The sequence below is a fragment of the Coturnix japonica genome, chromosome 2 (assembly GCF_054131305.1).
Source record: "Coturnix japonica strain WE chromosome 2, WE-NBRP24, whole genome shotgun sequence".
Classification (NCBI taxonomy): domain Eukaryota; kingdom Metazoa; phylum Chordata; class Aves; order Galliformes; family Phasianidae; genus Coturnix; species Coturnix japonica.
The window spans coordinates 38,113,702-38,133,841 of NC_140664.1; the positions used below are offsets into that span (position 1 = coordinate 38,113,702).

The following is a 20,140-nucleotide window of genomic DNA, read 5'->3' on the forward strand; positions in this document are numbered from 1 at the left end:
TCTAATTTTCCAAAACACTGTAACAAATAGATTCATGAAGTCGTATTCTCCATTCTTTCTCAACAACTTAGCTAAGAATGAAGATTCTTTAAAGTCATTCCCACGGAAATCCAAGTTCCTAAGAAGACCAAATGTGGGGAAAAAATGGAAAACAAATTACAAATGAAAGACTGATGAGGCACGGATGAAAATCTTCACATACATTCTCTCATAGCGGTAACTGTTAATTTGTCCTAAGCAGTAATAGCAGGTGCTAAGAGACTGGCAGTAAGATGGCAATCATTGACTTCATGAGTATATTTGGAAAAAGCATGCCTTGTAAGAAAAAAGAAAAAGCTTTGATTACTGCATCTTTATGACTCATGCAGCAAGAAACCAAATCTTTAATGCAAGTAGATTATCCTATGAGCTGATCAGATCGATATCTGAAGAAGGCATTTTAGCAATTAGCTACTGACAGAGAATAAAGACATGGGAGATTTTCTCCTTTTTACTGAACATATCCCTTCTGCAAGTGGCTTGATGACTTGGGTAGAAGTGGTACAACTTAACCATTTTGGTAGCTCAAGACTCTTTTAAAGCAGATACCAACTTGCTGCTTTTAACTCCGTTTTCAAATACTGGACTACATTTAAGGATGCAAGCCTAAGTCTTACAGCCTTCTAAGTTACAAGTGTGTTGTGGGAATACAACTGACATATGTATTGTTTAAATGATTTCATTTGGCAGCCTTAGCTACAACTGTTCAGTCCTCAAGATGCTCAGCTAAAATACTAACTATAAGAAGTCAGTGACTGAAATCAACACTTGTACATTCTTATTCTGTACCTGCCTGCATACTTATGAATAATTTCATAAGCAGTACATCAATACAATCGTTATATCCAGAAGAAATGTAACAGGCGTGCCACGTGAAAAGAAAAGAAACAGCAGAAAAAAAAAACCCCAAGCCAAGCAGTACGACATCTAAATTTGTAAAAAGGTAAGCAATCAGAAATCATAGCCAGATACAAACATTTCTGTTGCCTCCTAACAGTGAACACAAAGGAAAGGCAAACTCAGACAGGCTCCAGTTCAACAAAAGCTGTCTTTGATATGTTCTTATTCAGCAAACCCTTCATACACGCATTGTAATTAAAGGATATGCTTGAACTCCATTGTCGTGACTGAGTATTAGGTGAAAAGGAATGGACTGCTAAACTGGACTCAAAGAGTTTTCTATTTTGTTCTCAATAAACATGTAACAGAAAAAGATGTACTTGGAAATGGCACTTTGAGGAGTCAAAATACCTTTCAATACATGACTGTCTTTATTCATATGCAGAGAAGTATCTAACAGAGAACACACCTCCACATACCACGTAGAAGTTTACAGAGTACTGAGGTCACATAGAAAGCACAAGGAATTAAAGAATTAAAGAGAAGAGGATCAAAACCCATAGAAATCTTTCCCTCTTTCACCCTCTTCGTTATCCAGGTGTATGTTGAGGTGCTACTCAGGACACATATAAAAGTGAACTGTGGAAAAGACATTTTATGTCCATTTATACATCACTGGTTACTCTTCAAGTATCCCACCACAGAAGGCCAGCATAAGCTTTTCTGTTACAAAACTGCCTTTGATGCAAATATATTCTGTCTTTGCCTCCCAGCAAATTTAGGCCTCCAGTTGCTGAACTACTCTCATGCAGTATTACCAGATCCTTTCTTCTTAGGCTGGATAACTCATTTCAGTGATTAATAAGGTGCAGCTATTTATTCAAAGCAGAATTTTCTGCAAAATTAACCATGAAATAAATAATAAATGTATTTAATATTTTGGCAACTTTCATCCTCATCACAAAATATTAGATATAAGACGATGACAGATTGCAATAACTTACATAAAAAAGAAAGACAACAAGAACTAACCCCCTCTTAAGGTTAAGAGTTGATTTGAAGGTTAAGGATGATTTGAAATCTAAACCAACACTAACAAATGGCTAGTCTGATATGCACTACTAGCTAGTTTATTTTCACAAACAGAAAACCTACTACACCAAATTATTTTTAACCTAATTAAAATCTGACATTATTTTATTAGGCAATACCATCATTACAACAGCGTACAGAAGAAAATGAAATACAATATAATTACGTAGCAAACAGTCTTAGACATTAAGCCAGAACACACATCCTGTTCTTTCATGCTGTAACACTGGACCACACTAAACTTGAATTACTGCTGTATATACACAATATGCTTGAAGAGGAACATTTCTAACAGGAGAATATTAACTATATTGCGAGAAATTATTTAGCTTATAAACACCGATCCAATGCAAGTAAACTTTTCAGCTGGTAGAAATACGCTTGTGAGCAGACATTCATCTGGAGAAATTTCAGTGTCCTGAGTTGACCTTTCATATGGCAAGAGGAGAATGAGAACATGAATAAAGCAAAGGGGAGAACAGCAATGCTGAAGAACAGCTCATCAGGCTGGCAGCTATGTTTGCAGGGATTCCTTGTGTGTTTTGAAATCCCCCAACAGCTGCTAATGAGACTTTCGTTCATGTAAACCAAGTAGATGGCTTCTTAGGAATGCTAATGTAAGGGCAGTCAAGACAAAACACACTCCTATGCCAGCATAGAAATGCATGCACACAATGCATTGGCCTTTGTGGAAAACTTAATTGTGTAACCCTGACTACAATTTACTAGAGGTGTCAAAGTTGTCAAGACACTGTCACACAGCAGTTCAGATCTGTACACGTTTCTGTCACACTTCACAAAAGATTAAACTTCCTCAGACTAATATCTCAGTACCTCCTTCCTTTACGAAGGTCTAATTTTCCTTCTGTTCCTGCTCAGGTTCATTACTCTTTATACATCTAGTACAATAACAAGTTTATATTTAAATGCACATCTAAAGCTACAAAGGAAAATAAATGTTTTACATGCTGTAGGTTTCCCATTGCCAGGAAGAACTAATGGCCTGAAGTCAACGTTTTCACTGGTGCAGGATTTTCCCCTGCAGAAACAAAAGAGGGAATGGAAGCATTGCTACAAGATGGGCAGACACACGGACCCTGCTGCAAAGTGCCAACTGGAAGGAATGGTCATACGAAAAGCCAGTCTGCAGCAGTGTGGAGGGTGCTAGGGCCTCCAGCAACTTGAAGGACATGATGTATTTTGGAGAGGGATATACCAATGCTAGGTATAACTTTACAGAAATACTAACAGTAACAGATGCTGATCATTCATAACTAGTGCAATGCTCCAACTGCATTCAGACATCAAACTGTTTATGTCAGAGAACAGAAACTGAGTCGAGGAGAGCTCCATGCTAGTCAGAAGACTCTCATCATCACCTTGATAAAACCACCTCCAAAGAGAACCCTGCTGAAAGATGCAGCAGAGACACTGGTACAGAGGCATCTAACTTGAAGTAGTGTAAGCAGATTTAAACTAAGCTGCTTAATGATACTTAAAAACAAGTGCACCTTGAGTGCCGTTTGCTTAATTCTCAGATCATGTCTATTATTCTTCTGAGCATTTCAACAACAACAAAAAGAAAGCAGCAGTGGTCTGTGTCATTAAATGCATCAAATCAGAGCAGGAAGCAAGAGACTTTCTCCATTGTTTGGCTCTGGTTCAACCTCATTCAACTACTCCACTCTGGTTCAGGCACCAAGTTGTCTGAAAGCTATTGACAGAGTGGAAGGAATGAGAAGGAGACATGGGGAAGTAATCAGAGGATGGAGACAGGACAGTCTGATTTCTGGGATAAGAGTAATATCAAACCTGTGGAGTTTTGCTGAATGCTGATGAACTACAAATAATATAGTTGTATACTGTTGATGTTGAGAGAGCTGAATTATTAGGTGTGATACATAGGGTTTAACTGGGAATAAAAAGAGTGATACTTTTTATCTACCATATCTCAAAAGTGAAATATGTATTAGGCTTGGATAGTCTCTCAAGAAACGTGGAGAATGCCCTGCAGTCTGGCTTGCAAAATTATCCCAATAAATCTTTATCATATATATTGTAGGTTTGACTGTATTTTCAGTGAGGTGAAATAGAGACTCCAGAAGTGTTTCAAGGAAAGATCCTCAGATGGTATAAAATAGCAGCGAAACATCTTTCATTCCCCATGTGTGTACTCGGTTTTTTTCATCTTACATATTTCATCATTTAGTTTCTTCAACAGTCAGTCTTTAAAAGAGATTAGCTCATTAGCCACATCCTATTCCCTTATTGCTATTTCTGCCTTCACTCTTACCTTTCTTTTGCTGCATCTCTCCCAGAGCACCCACTTTGTCTCTACTGATTCCTGCCTCTCAGGCTTCCCATGTTGTACCATGAAGTTGTGATGTCCTACAACAGACTGCTCAGTGACAGTCAAGCACTTTGTTCTTGCCTCAGACTTGCAGTGTAAATAGAGAGTAAAGGAATGCAAAGAACCGCACAGCTGGATTTTGGATTCTGGGCTCATCTTTCATTTGTGCTGAAAGCTCAAAGGCTGAAACATGAAAAGGACTGAAGAATAGCCAAGCTTTCCTTTTACCTATAAGAAAGAAGACAATATACACTATACATGAGCAAAGTGCATTAAAATCTCACAAGATGACTAGAAGTAGTGCTAGTGCTGCAAAGAAACTGCGCTTTCCTTCAGAAAATGGAAGCCCCTTGGTATAAGCGACTCCTTACATGTTCTTCACCTTGGTGGGTCATTTTTAGAACTGGGCTCAATTATCTGGCACCACTTTTCAGAAGGTGCTAGAGCTACATGCGGAAGCTTAGTGGAACATTCCAGATCAAATTCTTCCACTTTACAGATGGCAAACTGCTACAAGGATGGGTACGCTGTCCCAATATTCTGCAAGAGAGTGCCCCTCATCCTCCCACCTTGGTCTCCAGTGGGTGAAGAAACACCGGCAAGCCTTGCTCTGCCATCACAAGGCATTATCATGATGTATTTAGCTTGGAGGAAGTAAGGACCAAAATGGAGACGGGCAGCCACGTCAACCATTACAGATCAGAGTTGGGTTTCTAAAGGTCACAGGTCTAGGGGTAGGAGCAGTTAGAGATGGGGCTCCAGATCAGGAAATGAATGACTCCTGTGTATTAGGATCCTGGGCCAGGGCAAGACAAAGCTGTGGCAAAGTCAGTAAAAGAAGCAAAGGCATTTTGGTGAGTGCAAGTCAGCTTTTCAGCTAAAAAAATTCCATTTCCAAACCCTAGAGAGACAAAAAATTATTCTGTTTTCTCAGCCTTACTCACTGACTCAGTTTATCAGTTATTTCAACTCTATTTCAGCTCTTCTAATACCTGCTTTTCACTACAGATGCCCAGAGGCAAAGGTTACTTAGGAATTAGAGGTGTGAATTCATTTCCAGAGGCAATGAAGCAGATTTAATAAAATCTATTGGGTAAATATTTAGCTGCAGGCCTGGTTCTAAGCAAGTCTGTGGAAGCATAGTTTTACAACACAAACGAGTCAGAAAGGGAACGTTAAAAGGGCAGGCAGACCTTTTCTGCAGTTATTTGCAACTTTGTTTTATTTTTTAATTTTGTTTACAATTTTGCCACTCAATCTCATTCATATAGAGGCCAGAGAAGACAGATATCTTTGCCTTGAACAGACTTAGATGCTGTAAGCTGTTGAAATATTTGGCAAAAAGAGGCCTTTTGATGGTGTTCCTCACGTATACCTCATTTTTCTTCAACTGGGAAATACTGCAAAGATTTCCACAGGCAATCCCCAACACCAGGGCCATTCATTTATATCAAGTGCCAGTCATTCCTCACTATATCAGAGTAGGCTATTTAAAGTAGTATCATCAATTGCATTTTTTTTTTCTGCACAACATCACAGAGACTGGAGCAAGGTAGAACAGCAGTACAAAGCAATGCTTCTGTAGGTAACTAACTATTCAGATGTCAATGGAATGAATTGCCTATGGGAGGTCATCTTACAGCCAAGGGCCCACAAGAGACCAGCATGGAACAGATCTTCATCCAAAGTAGCAGTGATCCTGGAAGCCTTTCAAATATTCAGCTTCTCATAGACTCAGTCTGTTCACAAAGCTTTTAAACATACCAGTCACTGAGCTATAAATAACCCACAGCAGTAATAAGGTCAAAACAGTGAGGAGAAAAAATGTAATGGAATTCCTTCAAATTCTTTATTTTTCCATCTAATTTCTCATGTAATGAAGAATATATACTTTTGAAAATTGTGTTAGCCAGGTAAGGAAAATTAAAGTCCAAGACACAAACAGCTACATTTTCTTTCTTTTAAATAATCTATTGAAATTGTACTGCCTGAAAAGGTGTCATTGTCTTGGGGGGTGATAGAATTGCTTGATCCCCAAGGATAATCAAGCTCCAAACCCTCTGCCGCAGGCAGGGCCACCAACCTTCATGTGTGGTGCTCGACCAAGCTGCCCAGGGCTCCATTCAACCCAGCCTTAACACCTGCAGGGATGGGGCATCCACAACTTCTCTGGGCAGCCTGTTCAAGAACCTCACCACTCTCATAGTAAAGAACTTCCCCTGATATCCAACCTAATCCTTCCCTCCCTCAACTTAAAACCATTTCCCCTTGTCCTGCTAGTATCTACCCTTTAAAAGAGCTGACTCCCCTCCTGTTTATAGGCTCCCTAAAGGGAAACTAAAGGTACTGAAAAGTTGCAATTAGGTCGCCCTGCAGCCTTCTTTTCTCCAGGCTGAACAAGCCCAACTCCCTGTAAGAGATTATTCTTTTATACCATTGACTCACAGCTTGCTGGGGGACACAGATGAATAAACCCAAGCAAGTCCTGGTCAAGGGTTGAGAAATCCTTTGTCTGAGGGACACAGATGGACAAGGCCAGGGGCAAGGACAGAGAGCTGCAGATGAATGGCCAGGCAGCAGTCTTTTGTGTGGTCTTATCTCAAGGAAGATGGCCATCTCAGGGCGTGCTGCACATGACTCTTAACCAAGCACCCAGGATGTCATGTAGGCAGGATAAAGGAGGATAAAAGAGGGGTTAGCAACCATGAAGATAGGTTTTCTGACATCAGATTCCTCACAACATGATGCCTGCATGCTGAAGAAGAACATGAAGGGTTTCTGATCCTCACTACGGAAGTCCTGCTTGTTGATGGACTCTCCTGGACCTGCTACCTGAATCCTGCTGCCTGCTCCTGGACTTACCCTGCGAACTTCCCCTCCCTCCTATAAATTGGAGTGAAATACTCCTTCAACCTGTCTTCATAAGGGAGATGCTCCAGCCCTTTGATCATCTTTGTGACCTTCCTCTGGGCCCCCTCCAACAGCTCCCTGTCTTTCTTGTAATGGGGACTCCAGACCTGGACACAGTACTCCAGATTGGGCCTCATGAGGGCAGAGTAGAGAGGGACGATCACCTCCCTGTCCCAGCTGGCCACCCCTCTTCTGATGGATTACAAAACTAATTTACAACACCCCCGCCACTCATCTCTCATCCAAACAATAAAGTTACTCCAGAGACTCTGCTTGTTCTACAAGTCAGGGATATATCCTCAATAAATACAAACTTCAAAATATATTTATCTGTTTATGCCAATGCTTACGGGATAAAAATACAGCCTTGGAAAAAAAAAAGGAAATTTAATTTACATTTCTCATCCTTTTCAGAGGGTGGCTTTAAAAAAAGAAGAAATGTCTTTCATTTTTTCTCAGTAAACAGTTCTTTTATGTTCCAGTCAGGTAACTGTGTGAGAAGGTAAATGTCAGCTCTTTAAAATAAAGGTTTCAGTGTTTCATTTGGGTTTGGGTTTTTTTTGGGGGGGTGCTGGATCAAAATTTGCCTGGAACAATAAGCAGTAGACAGTTGGGGAGACTTGTGCCTGAGGGTGCCAGGCCAGCTAACCATGAGCACTTGAGTTAAATATTGTGGCAAATTTATCTTGGCTGGAGCAAACACAGCAAATTGTATTTTGACAAAATGGCACCTTTGTACAACCCCTGCTTCTTAAGGAAGCTCATTGTAAAATGCATCCTTCCTTGTTTCATTGCTTCCAGGCCCTTGGACAATCCTTCTCAGATTAAACACCTGGAACAAGCCAGACCAGGCAAAGCTCTCTGCTCTTCGGATTACTGCCACACAGAGAAAGGGCACAGCTGACGTCTGTGTGTGTGCAAACAAACATGCTTAAAAGTGAAAAGCCTTTTATATTGAACATTGATACGGCTTAGATAGCTGCAAAGTGGATATTCAGTACATTGTTCTAAGCCGCTCTAACAATATACTTTCACAAATGCAGCCTGCATAACATTTTCCAGCAAATGTAGTACATTGAACTTGAAAGCCTCAATAAACACTCCTGAAACTTTATTTAAATCTATCAGGTGAAGCCTGCTGAAACCTACATGGAGCCTTTGTGCTGCAGCGTAGTCACAGGAAATGCCCTCTCTTTTTGGAACAAAAAGAACGAACTGATGTATGTAGCTGTGCTTGTCCTTCACTCCCTAATGCTTCTCTGCTGTTGGCATGACATCTTTCATAAAGGTTGTGGACTTTAAGTGGCTCTTTCCCAGTACAGTACACTTACACTGGAATAAGGAACAGAAAGTGTGCATGTATATGTATGAAAAAAAGTGAGAGCTCTTCATCTTCTATATAAATACAGAGTTTAATCCAAGTTCTATTTAAACCAATAGAAAGGCTTGCACTGACTTCAGTGATAATGAAGTCAATTTTGTCAGGGTTTTATTCACGTTTAGTTTCATCTATAATGGCTTATGCTTTCAAAAGTAGCTGGTGATTTAGGACACCTCTATTTCTGGAAATACTGAAAGATACCTGTTAGGTGACTGCCCTTCACAAAAGGAAGAGCTCTCATTCTCCCTCTGGGATCAAGCTGGGCAATGAAAATAAACATAATCTGAAACCAGAGTCTAACTTGTTTGTATTTTCTGTAGTGTTGTGGTGTTAAAATTAGAATGCTGCAAGGTTAAATTGTAACGTGAGCAGATCGCAATCAAGAGACAGTCGAGAGAACAGTACAGCAACATCAAAAATAACAATTGATAAACAGTGCATTATGGCAATGTGTGTGTTGGTAGTTTAATTATTCTAAGATATTCCATGAAAAAGGTGGCATTTATTACAAATGACAAAATCTTGTTCAACATCAAGTGGCAGATGTGAAGCACTCATTGATAGGAGATGCACATCATCATACCAGATCATTTTCCCCACACCTTTATCCACTTTAGATAATTTTGGATATAAAATTAGCAGTTGTTTTACAAAGAAAATAAATTAACCAAATGACCTTGATGGAACAATTTCAGTCATTGATTCTAATGAAAGCAATTTATCCAGAATTTTGATAGTAAAGTGTTTCTACCCGTAAGTGAATAGATACAAGAGAGGATGCAAAGGCATAAAGACTGAATGGGATACTCCCAGAAGGGAGGCAGGCTTAAAATATTAGCTATTTTTATGCAACAAATCACAGTGTGTGGGGGAAAAACATTATTTTCAAATGTAGGTATAATCACTTAAAATGTTCTTCCTGGCCTGTAGGTATTTCCACACACCAATTTTTCATCTGATACAAAAGGAATTTAAATGGCCAGGATTCTAGTTAGCAACAGTTCACACAGTCCTGCCCTTCGAGGCCAACTTCAAAGATGGATGAGAGAGGCTCCAGACCGTGGAGTCACATGTGGTCATGTCTCTGGCACACAGGTGGGACCAGCAGCAGTAGAAAGGAGCACTGATCATCATAATGCCAAGTACTCTCACTTACACATTCCTGCTTCTCCAAAACAACACAGGTACAGAAACTGGGACGTCAGATTTTCATTTTCTCTTTCCAAAAGATACAACTGCATAATATTTATGTCTGAGGTTGGGCTAACTCATAACGAGAAATATCACTATGAAGACACTCTCCTATGTGATAGCACTCACTTTAAAATACACTGCACTATTTTATTTCTCTTCGAAATTACAACTTACACATAAAACCTGGGTTTGTGAGTATTATAAACAAGGACGAGGACATTTCAAATAAATATACTGACAGAAAACTTGTTAAATTAAAAGGCAAATGGAGGTGAAAAGCCCAACTGTGAACTGTTTTCCTGACTGCTGTCTGTAGGCTGTCACAGGCCCCAGGGCAGGTGGGATGGCGGTGCTCAGGGTCATAGGACAAGGCCTCACTGCTTGGCCTGGCGGGTTTGAAGGCATGAGGATTCCTGCAGCAGCTGGCTCTGCTTTAAAATCATGCTTTAAAACTTCTCCTTTAAAACCAAGGTCCCTTGTGCCGGAATAATCATGCTCAGGCTCTTAAAAATCAAAACCTGACCCAAAATGAATAATTATTTCATTTTGCTTTTAGCCTTTTAGGTTATTTATGTCATTTACAGACTCTTACATTGCCAAATGGGAGAAGAACCCTCCGCTAATGGTTAGCTTAAAGCATCCTCCTTCTTCTGCTTCAAATCATAGCTCAGGATTATATTTTCCTGCATTCAATATATCACTGTAATAAAATCACTCTGAAAAGGAGGCTCAGCAGTGAGGTGCAGCAACAAGAAAAAGGCAGCATGGCAGGAGCTAGTTTCATCTCCTTACACCTGGTGTAGCTGTCTCAGGTTTCTTCTTTAACAAGCAGGCAGTCCATTGCCAGTGACACTATTACCTCTGCTCATTCATCCATAGATTGTCCTTTCCAAAGATCATTGTTCACTGTTAAAGGTGCAGAAAATAGACTTCCTTCCTCTTTCATCTTACCTCATAACATTCCCTAGCTAGAAAGGAGCTCCCAAGCCTCTAGCACACAGGGATACCTCAAAAATAAGTGACTTTATAACTTAGGTGTTTTTAGCATATGCCTAGAGCACCCTTTGGAAGCCTCCTTGAGGCTGCCCTCTAGACAGGTCTCTGCACAAGCCCAGACCTGGCGCACAGCCTCTGGCACCTTCAAAGGTCTCCTTTCAGATCAGGATGGAAGGTCTGGTGATGCTGACAACTCAAAGCTTGCTTCGCACCTTGGTGTGCATGCTGGGAGAAGCCATGACCCCTAGGCAATCCAGCGCACACAAGGCAGCCATGTGAGAGGCAGCTGGTCAAGGAGCACGCTTTATTCATATCCTCTCCTCAGATCAGCTCAGCTCCTCTTCAGGAGTGGTGTGGGCTTCATTATGGAAAGGGTCTGCCATTCTTTGTTGCAGTACTTTTACTGTAATTGACAATAAGTAACTGCTGAGCTCTGACAATGCCTAATTTCACTAAGATACGTAGGACATAAATTAAGAAACTGTATCAGACACAAAGCAAAGATATGCAGGAGTGTGGGTCAAGTCCAGTTAATTTCTCTGAATACATTTGCAACTGTACACAAAGTGTAAAAATAATTGCAGTGAGAATTCTGAAATCAATCAGCATTCACAAGGAATCATACATGTAACTTACGTGTTTTACAAGCATAAGAAAAGTTTGCCACTAATGAAGACAAGAAGAAAGACATATGGAAATTATTAAAGGAACTGAAAAAGAGCATGGGTTATTGGTAATGAGAGCTAAGAGAAGGGATTCCTTTCATAAATGTTGACAGACAGATGTGAAGAAAGAGCATCTGGCTACTAGAAAATATGTTTGTTGCAATGAGTAGTGCGATGGAGACAAAAAAAAAGTACATATATATGGTGAACAAGGAGTGAAATAGATCAGTGAGAAAAAGAAGCAGCAAAGGAGGCAGGAGGGGACAGTAAAAAGAAGTAACGAAAGACAATGAATATACAGTCCGGATAATAAGGGGTACCTATCAGTGCCCTTCACACAAAGGTGCTGGAAGCTTTTTCAGTGCTCAAGTTGGTGAATCATACCTTTGCACAGAGTTTTCAGAGGTCAAGAATTATATTTCCAACATGGAATAAACTCACTAGACTCATGGAATATAAACCTAAATAACAGGTATTTGAAGTCAGCCTACTTGCAGAAGACATCAGTTTAAAACAGTGCAGTAGAGAGACATTTAGGCACTTTTTCTCTCTGCGGAGTGACTGCTAATGCAGGAGCTATGTGTGCAGAAAGAAAGTCTTACAAAAGATGACTAAAGTCATCTATCATCACACCTTGAGCAAAACAGGATGCATTAGGACCATTTTCTCCATCTACCTTCTGCCTGCTCTCTTGCAGTGTAGCTAGCAAGATAAATAAAATCATAAATACATGTTAGGGTTAAAACCACCCTTTTCCAACTATCGCAGACTGGTGGTTTCAGTACGATACCGTCCCCACATATCCGTAATTCAGGCAGATGCTCTAATAGGCAAAATACCTTGTAAAAAAGGAAGAGAGCTTTAAATGCTATAAAGCCAATGAAGTCTCACTGGTTACTTGTTAAAAATTACCGCAGTGCTGTTAAATCAGGCACCTAGAACAGCCAATGGGAAAACTGATTTCTTTCAGGTTTTGTCATCCTTCTACTGCAGAGACCAACCACCTCTCCAATTAGGGAAAAGAAAAAGATGGTACATTTCTCTAATAACTCTTCCTCACAAGGATCTTGCTGGTCAATGTCAAAAAAAGCCCTCAAAGAAGAAGAGAATTGTATAGCTGGCTGTCTTCTGTCAGGCAGAAGACCTGAAGGATATTTGCGGGACCAATCATTGTTCAATACAGTTTGTATTGTGCCAGCTCAATATTTCATCTTCAGTTAACCTTTTAATTTAATGTTCATCTGCTTGCTTTCAATATGATTTAAAGCTGGTAAAAATCCAGGAAATCTTCAATATACGTGAAAGACAGCCTGACTGGAATGATAATAAATTCTTAGGTGAGATGTTAGCAGTGATTTCCCGAGCAAATTGACAATAAGGAAGCGTGATGCATTTATGAAGCTTAGGGGTGATGAAAAGGAAACAAAAATCCACTCTCTTTTTCAGTTTTGCTCTGCTAACTTCAGCAGAATTACCAATCAAGATGTTCCTACTTGTCCAGTATTAGCATTCCTCAGAGCACCCACAGTTCATTGCTGTTGTCAAAGGGTTCCTGAAAGTCTCATCTGCCACTTTAAATTCTAAGCAGCATCCCCCACAAAAATATCCACAGCTAGAGAGAGTTAACAGGCATTTAGCTTTCACCTCATTACATAAATGTGTAAGAAATACATACTTAATTACCACTAGTAGGTAGGTGGCACTGTGCCTCTCGGCCCTGCAAATCCAGTTACTTTCAATCCAGTATTAGGTTGCAACTCACACCAAGACTAGAACGGTCACCCTCACAGTCAAAATCACGTCACCATCCTGGATCAGCACATCATTTGGCAGAATTAGTAGGCTACTTGTGCAGTAAAAAGAACAGGAGACATGCAGTTTGTGCCAGTTTCACTCTGATTGACCCAGTGTGATGTTAGAAGTGGTTGGCAAGGGCATGTGGCCAGGGAATAATAAAGGGATGCTGTCCAGATATAGAGATGGGATCAGGAAAGCCAAGGTACAGATGGAACCTAACTTGGTGAGGCATGTGAAAAATAACAAGAAGGGGTTCTAAAGATGTATGGTTTTAAGTTAATGGTTTTAAGTTAAAAGAGGGAAGATTTAGGTTGGATGTTAGGGGGAAGTTCTTTACTAGGAGAGTGGTTAGGCCCTGGAACAGGCTGCCCAGGGAGGTTGTGGATGCCCCGTCCTTGGAGGTGTTCAAGACCAGGTTGGACAGGGCCCTGGGCAAACTGATCTAGTAAATGTGTATGTTTGGTGGCCCTGCCAGGCAGGGGGGTTGGAACTACATGATCCTTGAGGTCCCTTCCAACCCGGGTCATTCTGTGATTCTGTGATTCTGTGTGATGTACTGGTCAGAAGAGACAGGCCAAGGAGCATGTACCTCTTCTGACAAACGAGAAAGGAGAATCAGCTTCAAGAGACATGAATAAGGCTGAAGTACTCAAAAAGCATTGGGGCCCAGGTAAGCCGGATCTGGTGGGCAGCAACTATGACTATGGCAAGGGGAGTGGAACTAGATGATCTTGAAGGTCCCTTCCAACCTAAGCCATTCGATGATTATGCTACTTATTTTTAATATAATAGCTTGTGGCACTCAACATCTTCTTCAGCCTTTTTTTTTTTAAACCAAGAAAATAAAAGTAATTAATCCCAAACACATTAATTTGTGCCTAATAACAAACAGCAAGGCTACGTGATTTATGTGCGATTGCATGTATGTGCACACAAGCAAAGCATGCATACATGGGTTACATTACATGAGACTTGCAGGGAGTGAGGAGTCTTGTAGATTATTTACTAACTCAGCACAGCCTGAAGCTGATGGAGAAAGTAGTAAAATCATGAAGAGGAGCTTTTTCTTGGCAGAAGATCTGGGAGCTGTTTGACATTCAGAGCTAGAGATTATTTCAGTGCAGGTTTATTGTGGGACAAATCTGTAAGAAGAAACTATGCTCTTTTTCCAATTCTCCAAGGTTCATGGTTTCATCTTTTCTGCATCAAGCCAGAAAGATTCAGGAAGAAGCTCCAAAATCCCATGATTGTCCTGTAGCACTGACTCATGACCTGTAAGCACTGAGACATTAGTACTGAAGTCAAGTAAGTGCCAAAGAGGAACAATTACAGAAAGCTTGAGCACAGACAAATACAGCTAGGTGATGGCTCTACAACTCTCCCTGAGATACCCATGCACAAGGGTCCCTTATACATTCAGTGGCATGGAAGCCAGGGAGATGGAGCTTCCTTTGCTGCAAGTTGGTGTGAGTGTTTGTTTTGGTCTGTTCTAGTGCACCCTTAAAATGGATATAGCCATTGGAACTAGTTCTACAGACATCCAAGGTAAATACACTGATACCTCAATCCCTTGCACTCAATGATAGTCTGAATAAACTTCTATGATGACTTGTTAACGTTTTTCCAGAGAACAGATTTCCCTAATTCTCCATTCCTTAACGTTTTTAGCTAGTTGGATCTTCTAGAAATAACTGGCCCCAAGAGCACAGGTCCTGTTTGGAAGGACGGCCTGGACTGCTACAATCCACTCACCCACTTGTCATCTGAGATGTGGCCCAGGAGATGTTTGCTCTCCCTTTAGGAATGCCTTTGCCCACTTTGATTTGAACAAGATGAACATTTGGATGTGGAACCCGAGCTCTTAAAGTTAGCATCTGTTGCCGTAACATATTTATCCCTAGAAAAATATCTCAGCCATCTGATGGTTGAATGAAGGACTGGCCTGCACCTCCTGGTACACATATCCCGGCATCAATTAGTCACTGCAAGTTGTTCCTCACTGGAATTTTGCCTAAATTATTATTTGCATACAACACATACACATCATATTAACCAGCCTTACAATTTTGTGTCTGTTTTGATTCTGGGTAATCAAGACTCCAGATTTCTTTCTTCTCAGAGACTGAGGCAGTTATGTTAGTCCAGTGGATCAATGTTTTTCTATCCAGTGGAATCATTTTTTGGCTTTTCCACTGTTTTCCATGAATCCAAAACTACCAAAAGGTGATTATACTAGTAAATCACGTGATTTTACTTCATGAAAGTGGGCTGATGAGATCTCTCTGATAACTTTGTTGATATTATTAGTGAGTTATGAGCTTTAAAGCTGGGTAAAATGTGAACAGAAATATCTTGTAATGACTTTAATGTCAGTTGATGAAAGACTCAACATGAGCCAGCAAAGTGTGCTTGCAGCCCAGGAAGGCCAACTGTATCCTGGACTGCATCAAGAAAACATGACCAGCAGGTTGAGGGAGGTGATTCTGGCCCTCTACTCTGCTCTCATGAGACCCCACTTGGAATACTGTGTCCAGTTCTGGGGCCCCCAATACAAGAAAGGACACCAATGTGCTGGAGTGGGTCCAGAGGAGGGCCACAAAGATGATCAGAGAGCTGCAGCTCTTCAGCCTGGAGAAGGCTCTGGGGGGACCACACAATGGCCTTCAGTCTCTGAAGGGGGCCCACAGAACAAAAAAAATCACTGAGGATTTCCCATACCCCTATTTCCATACTCTCTTACCTTTTTGCACAGATGATTAGCTAAACGCAAACTCTTCTATCCTGCTTGTTGCTGAGGCTTAATAACAAAGGCCCTAACTAATCTATCACAGCTGTGACTTCAAAGATGAAATTCACGGAGAGGGGAATACTTATAAGATGGTGGCTTATCTCCTTTCATCTAAATTCCTTAATTTCCAAATCCCCACATCTAGTGTATCTCTGTGACAGTCAGAGGAGTGTTAGTGATACCATACTATGAATCACTTGGTTCCCTGTTGCTTTACGCTTTGGGTCATAGTGGATGTGCTGTAGTAGTGATAATCAGCTCCTGGGTGTTTCAATTAGATTCCTCATTCACCAAATAGAACGAGGTACTTAAATCTAGAGAGATCAAACTTCTTTGATTGCTGGATAATTCAATCTGATTTTTTCTTGCTCTGCTTCAACTGGTGGAATCAGAGCTAAATCACAGTCCTACTTTGCTTGACTTCTTCCTCAATTGGATAATCTTCTCCTTCAAAGAATTCCACTGATATAAAATGCTCATTTTCAAGAATCCTGATTCAACACCTTGTAAATCTGTTGCATTCTGGGCTTATAAATGGACTACTTAGCTTTGCACCTCTTTATTTCACACATTCTATCTCGTAAGCTGACAGGCGGGGCTGGCTGCTTTTCTTCACCTTCGATAAAATCACCTAATTACAGCTGAGTTGAAAACCTGAGCTCTGAGCACTTATTCCCTACAGCACGGCATAAAGTACATGTCGACTTTGCTTGTGGCAAAGTTACCAGCCTCTCAGGCTTGGTTTAGTTACACCATAACTCGAGCTGCCGCTGCTCCCCACCAGCAGAGGGACAGGCTGACCTTCACCAGCCCCATTGGAACGCTTCCAGTTTACACACAGTGAGAACAAGGGTTTTAAAACAGCCTGTCCCATTTAACCTAGTTATGTAAAAATAACTAGGGGGATAAAACTCATTCGAGTTTGATAAAGGTATGAATACACACATAGAACCCAGTGCTGATGGTAATTATTTCAGTTTATCTGTATGTAGATAAATGGCTTATGGGGTAAGAAATGGAATATCCTGCGGCACTGCTTCCACGTTCATGTCCCTACATGGGCATTGAAGTTTGGTTTTACGCTGCTAAACTTAAGGAGACTGTGTAAAATCTGTAGGAGGAAATGATATAGAAACTCATTTCCTCCTTCATCACGGACACTGATGCCACTAATCAGGAAAGAGAAAGGAAGACAATGTTAATAAATACTAAAGACTAACGCAGATTCTTAAGAAGAATAAAAAGAGCCTAAGTAGGTAAAACACTGTTTTCTTAATGACAACAAACGTTCCCCATCACTGAGCCAACAATGACAAATACAAGTTCCAAACCTCGGGGCAAAGCCAACAGAATAGCAGAAATCTTCATACTCTTTTTATTGATTTGAAGGCAACCACCTCCTAAATGACAAGAGTTTTAGCAGTAAGGGAGTCCCTCAAATAGTTAAAACAGCTGACGAGGTATTCACACGGCCACATGAGCACAGTGACTTTACAGAACTTGGATAAACAGAGAGAAAACGTTCTTGGAAGTTCTGCTGCCCCAGAGAGGTAGGCAAGGCTTCAGCTTAATTGATGCTTACCTGCTTCTGCAGTTTCACGCAGCCACGCGCCCTTACTGCTTTCTCTGAGCACAACATGTGCTGGGAACCAGAGCACTTGACCTTACCCAGCTCTGCAACAGGAGCTCTAGAGCATTTTCTACCTTCAGCAAGGAGCTGAGCTCATTTCCCCTCACGCCCAGCACAGAGCAACCTAATACACCTCATCATGTGGTGTGTTGCCATAGCAGCGATGAATCCAGCTGCTGCAACACAAAAGACTGATAAAAAGTTTTTTTTCTTTCTTTTTCTTTTTTTTTTCCCCTCTGTCCACCCACCCAGGTAAAGTCAGGGTTATTTTCTGGTGCAGCAAATCCAATCCAGATACACTGCATTGTACATGAGTATTAAACACAGCAGAGGCTTTGGAGTTAAACACTGATGCTTTCCAGCTTCAGAAGGAATTACTGCACTGCTGAGATAGATAGTATAACAGTATTGCTCAAAGTCTGCCTCAGGAAGCAAACTAGAATACATAGGTCAGCACCTCACAACTGCACCTTTGAGAACAAAGTTTGACTGGGGAGCTGGGCGGTTTCTTTTTCACAAGCAGCAATGGAGCTGACAGAATCTGATCCATGGCACAAGACCCACAGCAGCATCTTCAGAAGGGGTCTGCCCAGCAGCCAGCCTTCCCCCAGACCTGCTAAGCTTTCTTAATCATAATAATCTCTCACATCTCTGAGGGACAAAACTCAGGGTGCTAGGGAATGTTCCTCAGAACAACTTCTACAATTACTGTATTGTATATATTATATATATTGTATACATATAGTATATATTGTAATTCTACAATAACTTGCATCTTCTTAATTATTACCTTGATGCGAATGTTCTCCCCCCAGACTCTCACTATCAGGACTTCCTAAAGCTGTACAATGTGATGCAGTCTTGGCTGTTGCACTTGCAAACACTATGATAAACATTTTACAAACACAAAAAACAAACAAAAAAGCAAAAATAACAAAAGCCGAGAGGCAAGCAAACATTCTTTGCACATCTATTAATGTTACTGTTTGTTTCTGTATGCCTTTAATGACTCAGCTCTGCTTGTGTGTAGAGTGAAATACATTTATATATGGAAGGAAGGAAGGAAGGAAGGAAGGAAGGAAGGAAGGAAGGAAGGAAGGAAGGAAGGAAGGAAGGAAGGAAGGAAGGAAGGAAGGAAGGAAGGAAGGAAGGAAGGAAGGAAGGAAGGAAGGAAGGAAGGAAGGAAGGAAGGAAGGAAGGAAGGAAGGAAGGAAGGAAGGAAGGAAGGAAGGAAGGAAGGAAGGAAGGAAGGAAGGAAGGAAGGAAGGAAGGAAGGAAGGAAGGAAGGAAGGAAGGAAGGAAGGAAGGAAGGAAGGAAGGAAGGAAGGAAGGAAGGAAGGAAGGAAGGAAGGAAGGAAGGAAGGAAGGAAGGAAGGAAGGAAGGAAGGAAGGAAGGAAGGAAGGAAGGAAGGAAGGAAGGAAGGAAGGAAGGAAGGAAGGAAGGAAGGAAGGAAGGAAGGAAGGAAGGAAGGAAGGAAGGAAGGAAGGAAGGAAGGAAGGAAGGAAGGAAGGAAGGAAGGAAGGAAGGAAGGAAGGAAGGAAGGAAGGAAGGAAGGAAGGAAGGAAGGAAGGAAGGAAGGAAGGAAGGAAGGAAGGAAGGAAGGAAGGAAGGAAGGAAGGAAGGAAGGAAGGAAGGAAGGAAGGAAGGAAGGAAGGAAGGAAGGAAGGAAGGAAGGAAGGAAGGAAGGAAGGAAGGAAGGAAGGAAGGAAGGAAATCCTATCAGTAGAGCCTCATGGACTATTAAAGGAAATCACCTCCTCTGAAAGAAATGAACGCAAGCTTTTGAAGAGGAACATCCCCTCTAGCTGAACCAGCATAGCTCACACAGCTGAGGCCACAGGCTGGAAGCCCAGCACCAGCCTCCCCAACCCTGACCAGCAGGACCCCAACCAAAGCCGTGGGACAGGCAGCACCTGCTTGCTGTTTATGGCAGGGCTGACAATTCAGCCATTATCAGAGCCACTGTTTCAATAATTCATGTCTGCTCAGGAGCCCCAAGGCTAAAGGCAGCCTCCCATGTCGCTCACAATTTAACGCTTTAACAGGCTTTCTCTCTTCTGCTGTGCTGCCCCCTAAGCCCAGTCCTACTACACTCTTGGGGGTCTGCAGCAAACTCAGGGCACCTGCAGGGCGAACAAGCTGGGTAGTAACAGGGAATAGCCCTGAATTCCTTTGTATTTTAACAGGAGCGGGCACCCAGAAGGTTCCAGTTTTGTGTGGGAAGGGCCAGACATGAGCATGCTTTTTCTTCTGGAACAGTAAATGCACCCCTGAAAGTCATGCAAGAGACTGTGCCAATGTCAAACATATGCACATGGAGGTCACTCTGCCTGGCTTTACATTTCCTACGGCCAGGGGTTGCCTTACACAGGCAGCATTTGGTCTTTTAAGATGAATGGCCACTTTGCCACAAAAATATCTTCTCATCAGAAATGCTGATGATTCATGTAAAGCTTT

At 41.4% G+C, this 20,140-nt stretch overlaps 1 protein-coding gene across 23 annotated transcripts in view; it reads right to left on the minus strand.

Annotated features, from left to right (window-relative positions):
• DTNA (dystrobrevin alpha) overlaps positions 1-20,140 on the minus strand; it is a 190,260-nt gene that overhangs the window by 94,732 nt on the left and 75,388 nt on the right. For 5 of the 23 annotated variants that reach the window (XM_085537442.1, XM_085537436.1, XM_085537438.1 and 2 more), the window contains exon 1: positions 17,635-17,803. The exons of the other annotated variants lie outside the window; for them this stretch is intronic. The gene's annotated coding sequence lies outside the window, so the exon portion shown is untranslated. Of the gene's footprint in view, positions 1-17,634; positions 17,804-20,140 lie in introns of those variants that run through there. 23 annotated transcript variants of the gene reach the window in all.